At 54.8% G+C, this 7,290-nt stretch overlaps 1 protein-coding gene across 1 annotated transcript in view; it reads left to right on the top strand.

Moving 5' to 3' along the window:
- The first annotated feature begins 6 nt into the window (after positions 1-6).
- LOC113624787 (zinc finger protein 862) overlaps positions 7-7,290 on the top strand; it is an 82,432-nt gene continuing 75,148 nt past the window's right edge. Inside the window, exon 1 of the mRNA XM_027114921.1 lies at positions 7-85. The gene's annotated coding sequence lies outside the window, so the exon portion shown is untranslated. The remainder of the gene's footprint in view (positions 86-7,290) is intronic.

Raw genomic sequence — 7,290 nt, 5'->3', positions numbered from 1 at the left:
CCCGGGCCGCGCCGCCTCCGCCGAGCCGCCCGCCGGGCCGCCCGCGCCGCCCGGGCCCCGCGGCTGCCGCAGCATTCCCGGGAAGGTGAGTCAGCCCCGGTAGCCAATGTGGCCATTGAAAATGGCTTCGGAAAGCGCTCGGCAGTTTGCCAACGCGCGCGGGGGCCGCCGGTGCAGGGGCTGCGAGCGGCCTCGGGGGTGGCGGGCGGCCGGGGGAGTCATCGCGAGCAGTGCGGGGGGCCCGGGCGGCGCGGGCGCGGACCGGGGGGGCGCTTCGCCCCGGCCCCGAGGTGGGTTAACCCTCGGCAGGTAGGTGCTGCCGCTGCCGCCGCCGCCGCCGCTGCCGCCGCCGCCGCCGCCGCCGCCGTGGGATTCGGGGGCCGCCCCTCCGCCTCCTTCCTCCCCGCTAGCTCCTAGCTCGCTCGCCTTGTTACAATGTAGCCTTTTCTCTGCGCCGACGTGCCGCCCGCTGACGGACGTGGCCGCCGACCAATGGGAGCGGCCTCCCGGGCCGAGCTTTCGGAATGAGAACGCGGTGACACGGGCGGGGCGGGGCGCCGAAGGCTGGAGGGCTCGCCGCCGCTGCTGGCCTAGTTCTCGGGGGCACTTTGGGCTCGGCGCCCGGGGGCCGATTTGGGGGGCACGGGTCCTGCCGGGGTGCAGTGGGACCTCTTCCCACGCGCCGCACGATTTCCCGCTAAACGTGGCCGCGCCGGGGGCTGCTTCTTTAATACATTTTCCATCTTAGTTGCGGTGTAGACTCTTAGGGAAATGTCCGGAGTGTAGCCTCCATCCCCCACTCGCAATCCCCAAGGTGCTCTGCTCTGCAGGCACTTAGCGGCCGATGACCTTTCTCCGGTCAAGGCCAGCACGCCCTAGGCAAGTGACTGCAAGGAGAACACAAATGTCTCGAGCGCTGAGCAGTGCTGGCGGAAAAGTTGCTTGTGTCTTGTATGGGGTTGGGCGATAGGGGCTTAAGATCCCAGGGGTGGGCTGGGACTTCGGGGAGAAGAATGTTAAACCTCTCTTCTTAGACGTTTGCTTCATGTGGAGAAAGGCTGTGGTATATAATTTAGAGTGGTTGAAGGAAACACACCCAGTTCTTTGTCCGTGGGGACAGGAGGCAATAATGAGAGATTGCTCTCCATGCCTGGAAACCCTATAAAATGGGGGTTTTATCTGTGCTGGAGCAAAAGAATTTTCCATGGAGCATGATGCCTCTGGCACCCAAGCTGGCTTTGCCCACATTTCCCCTTGAGAGGAAGGAAGGGGTTAGGGTTGTGAGGTCCATGGGGCAAAAGTAACAGGCTGTGTTTCCTTCCAGGGGGAGCGGGGCATGATTTTCACCCACCAGCGCTCCGAGAGGTGGGCAAGCAGATTTCTGTGTGGGCACGTGTCTGGGAATAGAGCCCAGGGCTGTTGCTTTAGTTTAATGAAAAGGGGCTTCTCCATTGGAGTCCTTCCTCCCCTTCATACTAATATGCGACTTTGGACTTGGCACGGTTACTTTTGACCTCTCTGGGCCTTGCTTCTCCATCCCTAAAGTGGGGCTAACATAGCCTGCCTGGCCAGTCAGCTGTGAGATTATATGAGATAGCACAGAGAAAATGCCTAGCCCGGGGGCCACACATGATGTAAGAAGTGTTGTTCTCTCTGCCTGGGATTGTTGCAGAGCACTCTCTTGGGAATATCAGGATTGCCCAACAAGCCCCACCTCGGTCCATTCAGTCCCAAACTGACGGGGCCTCCAAGGAGCAGCTGGGGCAGGGTCTACTCTCCCTTCCCTAGTGACATATTCAAAGAGGAGGGGCTCCCCTCACTGGTCCCAGGAGCCCTGATCAGCCATCACAACCATCACTTATATACTACTCTGACCTGAGTTACAGTTCTGTCCTCCGGACCCTTTGGATTGATGTGTTTCATACATTTGTTCTCCTTGGTGTCAAGTTAAGACTACAATCATCTGAATCTTTCCTCACCTGGACTTAAATTGGGTGGGGGAGGGGAGGCGAGGTTTCCCCGGTTCTAAGTTATTGGCAAGTATGAAGGAAGTAAAGACCACCGAACGAGGAGTCAGGAGTCATTCCTGTTTATTCAGCTGCCTCCTCGGTCTGTTCTCTTGACCGTCTCACAGTTATGACCAACACACGGATTCCAAGGCTGTCCCATCATCTTCCTCCTTAAACCTCCTACAGGGCTCTCGTCTTGGCCACGGCTACCACCATTCTGCTAGTCCTTAAGGCAGAAACCTTTGTGTCTCCGTTCCCTCACCACAATCCACTATGTCTCCAGATCTAGGGAACTTTAACCTATAAATTGAATCCGTACACTCCTCTCCGTCTTCTCTTCCCCAGTGTCTTGGTCAAGCCACCACTGTCTATCCCCAGGACAACAGCACTAGCCTCCCAACGGTCCACCTGTGACCTCCCCTCCACGCCAGTCTCAGGATGGCAGTAAGAGTGATCTGTTCCAAAGAAGATCACAGCAAGCTCCCCATTTTTGTGTAAAGCACTGAGAAGTCTTCCCAGTGCTTTTGGGATAAAGAACCAAATTGTTACCATAACCTAGAAGCCTCTGAGTAATCTGGCCCCTACCCTTTCCTTGGCCTCATCTCCCACCTACTCTAGATCTCTCTGCACTCCGTATTCTCGCCTGCACATGCTGGTCCCTCCTTCTGGAATACTGAAACAGTTGTGATCTAATGAATGAATTAAGGCTGGGGAAGGGCAAGATGGAGTGGGAGAGTGTCTGGTGGTCCTTAATACTACCCCCTAAATATTTCCAGTTCATCCAAGCACATGTAGGATTGGATCTAGGTCCCCTTGTGTTGGGTGGGGCTGTGTGACTGGCCAGTGAGTTGTGAACTATGGTGACACATGCCACTTCTGGGCCAAAGCATCTAGTTGCTGGTGTGAGACCCTCATGAGTGCTCTTTTCCTGTGGTGTGGAAACTGGCAGGAGGTGGGGTGATGGCTGCTTCTGCTAGCCTGGGTCCCTGTGTTGCTCCCTGAGTGGAGTCCCTTAGTACCCCATGATGGACATGCAGCATGAGTGATAATTAAACCTTTGTTGTTTCAAACCACTTAGATTTGGGGGTTGTTTGTTACTGCAGCAGCACCTAGCCTGTCCTGACTGATACAGAGAGTAGGGGAGCATTCCAGGCAGAGACAAGTATACACACACAGGAAAAGCTCATCCTCAGCAGCCAGGGTGAGCTTTTCTGACAAATAAATCTGAGTCTATCAACCTCTGCCTGAAAAACCTTCAGGGACTCCCACTGTATTTAGGAGAAAGACAGAAATCCTTAAGTTGCCCTCTAGATGCTATGGGGACACCATCTTGCCTCCCCCTATTTACCATGTTTAGCCTAACATGGTGCTATCCTCATGTTGCCCCCTGTGCCCTGACCATGCATTCCACTCCTCTCGTAGGCCTCCTCTTCATCTTTTAGCTTTAGCATCACCTCTTCAGGGAAGCCCTCCCAGATTAGGTTGAACTCCCTATTACGGCCTTTCATGGCCCCATGTACCTCGCATTTATAGCACTCGTCTTAGTAGCAGTTTTACATTTATTGTTGTAATGATTGCTTGCAGTCTCACTCTTTCATCAGACCGTAAGCTCTGCGAGGGCAGGGCCTGGGTTGGTGTGTGTGTGTCGCTGCACGTCCAGTGTCTGTGCATGACAGCTGCTCACGGAATGCCTTCTGATAAATCCCCGAGCATTGGCTGGGGGCTCACAATGTGCTGGGGGCTAAGGACAGGATTAATAAATGCTGCTTTCTTGGAGTATGGGCAGGTGGGTCCAGCTGCAAGGAGGTGTCAGGCATGGGAGGAAAACTGGCCCCTAGAGTTCAGATCCTAAGCTCCCCATACTTACAGGTGTCCATGCCCTAGAAGGACCATGTTTCTAGAGTGTACGAGGGAAAATTCCAGAAAGGCCAAGAGGGTGAGATTTAACAGATCCTTGAGGTCTCTGATCTGTGGAGTATATGATTCAGTGAAGGGACCACACAGTAGGAGATCCAGGGCTGATGAAGATGAAGAGAATGATGATGAAGGCGGCTAATATTTACTGAGGGCTTCTTTTTTTTTTTTTTTTTTCGCGGTACGCGGGCCTCTCACTGCCGCGGGCGGAGCACAGGCTCCAGACGCGCAAGCCCGGCAGCCACGGCCCACGGGCCCAGCCGCCCCGCGGCATACGGGATCCCCCCAGACCGGGGCACGAACCCGCGCCCCCCGCATCGGCAGGCGGACCCCCAACCACTGCGCCACCAGGGAAGCCCTACTGAGGGCTTCTTGTGTGCCAGGTGTGGTCCTAAGCATGTCACATACCCTACACAGAAAACAAGGTAGGTATTATTATTTCCATTTCACAGATGGGGAAACTGAGGCCCCAAGAGGTGATGGAAGGGAGCCATGGTTACACAGCAGTGTGGCCAGGATTGGAACGCTGGCAGTCTGATGCCATCTCCCTCGGGATGCCCTCTTGGAGTGAGGGCAGGGAACCCCAGACCCACCAAGGAGAAGCCCCTTTGGAAATGTCACATGGCATTATAAAGTTTCCAGGAGGTAACATCCACCTAACATTGAGGTTTGGGAAAAGGGGTTCCTGGCTCAGAGGTGCCTGGTGGTCGGTGCCAGGGCATCTGGTGCCTTTCCACCCCTGTTCTGGCCCGGGAGTCCTTAGAGGCCCCAGAGCTCCATGTTCTTAGAGTGGGGCCTGGGAGGGACTTCCCTGCAGCTGGCCCCGGGGCTGCGCCGGAAAAATAAGCCGTGCAGAAAGAAAAAAAAAACAATGAAGAAAAAAGAAAAATGTGCTGTTATTTTTAAAAAGCCTGTTTCCTATTGCAGATTTGTATCTGCGTTGGAAAGGCCAGTGTTCACAGGGGCAGTCACACGCGTGGCGGTGTCGCTGGGGCTAAGGCTCTTTAAGAGGGAAGGCCTGGGGCATCCTTCAATTCTTCCTTCATTCATCAGGTGGCCAGTGCACACAGCGAGGCACTGTGCTGGGCTTAGGGGTGCAGTGTGGAACCCAGTCCTTGCCCCTCCAGAACTCACAGACCAGTGGGAGGAGGTGGGCAGTTAACCAGGCAGTCACAGTTTATAGCAGAAGGATGCAAGGGAGACAGCCATCGACTCTAAGTCAAGGAAAGCATCCCTGAGGAGGAGGCCTTTTAGCTGGGTTTTGAAGGATGAGTAGGAGTTGGAAAGAAAGGGGAGAGGCGTTCCAGCGTGGGACGAAGTTTGTACAAAGGCATGAGCACACGGAATGGCTTGGAGAGGCTTGGGTGGTTCATTTGGCTGGAGAGTGTGGGTAAGGGAGGAGGTGGAGGGAGATGAGGCTAGAAAGAGAATAACAGTGATGATAATAGTAATATGACTAACACACCAGTCCTGATCCTGCCTCAGGACCTTTGCAGTGGTTGTTCCTGCTGCTAGAACACTCTTACCCGTTATCTCCATGGCAGGCTCCCTCATCTCCATCAGGATTTGCTCAAATGTCGCCTTCTTGTGGGCACTTTCTTATTTAAAATGGCAACCCCTGCCCCCTTATCCTCCTCTGCTTGCCTGCTTTTTCTTCTCCTTAGTGCATAGCACATGTAACATGCCCTGTGTTTTACTTATTTATCAATATGTCGTCTTTGGCTGCCTCCTTTAATTATGCTGTGAGTTCCCGGAGAGCGGGGAGTTTTGTCAGCTTTGTTCAGTGCTGCATGAACAGTGCAGAGCACATAGTAAGGCCTCACATTTGTGGAATGAATGAATGAATTGAGCACTTACTATGTGCAAAGTGCTTCAGAACACATTTTCTATTTCATCTTCCCAGCAGTACCCTGATATTGGTACTATTATTTCCCCATTCTACTGACACTATTATTTCCCTTTGGGAAACCAAAGCTCAGAGAGGTGGAGTAACTTGCCCAGGTCTTCTGGCTCCTGAGCCCTCCCACCTAACCCCGATGCTCTATCCCAGCCAGACTGTGAAAGGTTATGACTGCTATGCTGAGGCGTTTTCACTCTGTCTGTGGGGCCTCTGGGAACCGCAGAGGGTTTTATGACGAGAAAGCTGACACGGAGAGCAGGTTTAGGTCCCAGAAATCAGCAGCAGCAGCAGTTTGGGTGTGAGGCTGGAGGCAGGGAGGCCGATTAGGAGGCTGTTACAGTAGTCAAGGTAGGGGAGGATGAGCATGGGCTTGGTGATGGCCATTCCAAAAGCGAAGGTGGAGGAAAGAGGTGAGGACTTGGTCCTCCACACTGAGGCTCAGTGCAGATGGTTTGGGGCACAGTTCTGGGGGCTGCAGGCTTCCTAGAGTGCGTCTGGCTTCATTTCTGAGTAGCCATGGCACCCCCAGAGAAGACGCAGCAAAGTGCCTTGGGCTGGCCTCTAGGTGGGGGCCACTGAGAGGGAGCGTGTGGGCGGGGACAGCGCTCTGCCCTTGAGGCGGGTGTGGCCTCAGGTTCATTCCTGCCCCTGCGCCTGGCAGCTGGGAGATGTGGGTAAGAGGCTGCCTGTCTGGGGGTTGCCTGTCTCCGCGTCTGCACAGCAGGAGTGATAATGGTGCTGGCCTCGCAGAGGCTACTGAGGAAGCAGCACCCGAGCACCAGTGTGGCGTGGGGACGGCTCTGGGGCCACCTCCTCGTGTGTGAGGTCATGACCACAGGGGAGGCATGCCCTAGGGCACGGAAATAACCTTGTGCCCCTTTCTGGGGACAGCAGTGTCTGAATGTGAGAGAGTGGATGAGTCATGGGGGGTCTCTACTTGAAGGTGACTGGAACGCACCTTCAGACACTTACCCACCCCCACAGGCTTGTGTTCAAGGCCAACCGTGCTTGGGCCTCAGTCTCCCTTTCTGTACGTGGAGACGGTAATGTCAGTCCTGCATTACCTTCTGTGGAAGAAAACTTTTTCCTCCCTGTTTTCAGGACCACGTGTTAAGAGGAACACGTATTGAGCGTCAGGGCACTTGACGTTGGCCCCGTGAGGTCTCTTCTACATCCATGTCTGGTTGAGGAAACTTGGGTTCAGAGAGGATACGTGACGAGCTTCAGATCCCACAGTCATAATCTAGTCTTTCCAATCACCTGGAGAAGCCCACATCGACAAAGCAGGCTTTAGGGGTTGCCTCCTGGTGTTACGTAACAATTCCCAGCAGGGCCCCCGGGCGCTCGCAAACCAGGATTAGATTTATAAGCTCTTGGTTTACACAGCCGGCTTCAGGACCCTCTCCCCACCCAGGACCCTCTCCCCACCCAGGACCCTCTCCCCACCCAGGGACCTCCCCACCCAGG

This window comes from Aethalodelphis obliquidens, unplaced genomic scaffold, assembly GCF_003676395.1.
Source record: "Aethalodelphis obliquidens isolate GAN/ISIS:26980383/991018 unplaced genomic scaffold, ASM367639v1 scaffold14, whole genome shotgun sequence".
In the NCBI taxonomy this organism is placed as follows: Eukaryota; Metazoa; Chordata; class Mammalia; order Artiodactyla; family Delphinidae; genus Aethalodelphis; species Aethalodelphis obliquidens.
Note: the sequence above shows the minus strand (reverse complement) of the source record. Positions and strands in the feature narration are given on the sequence as shown.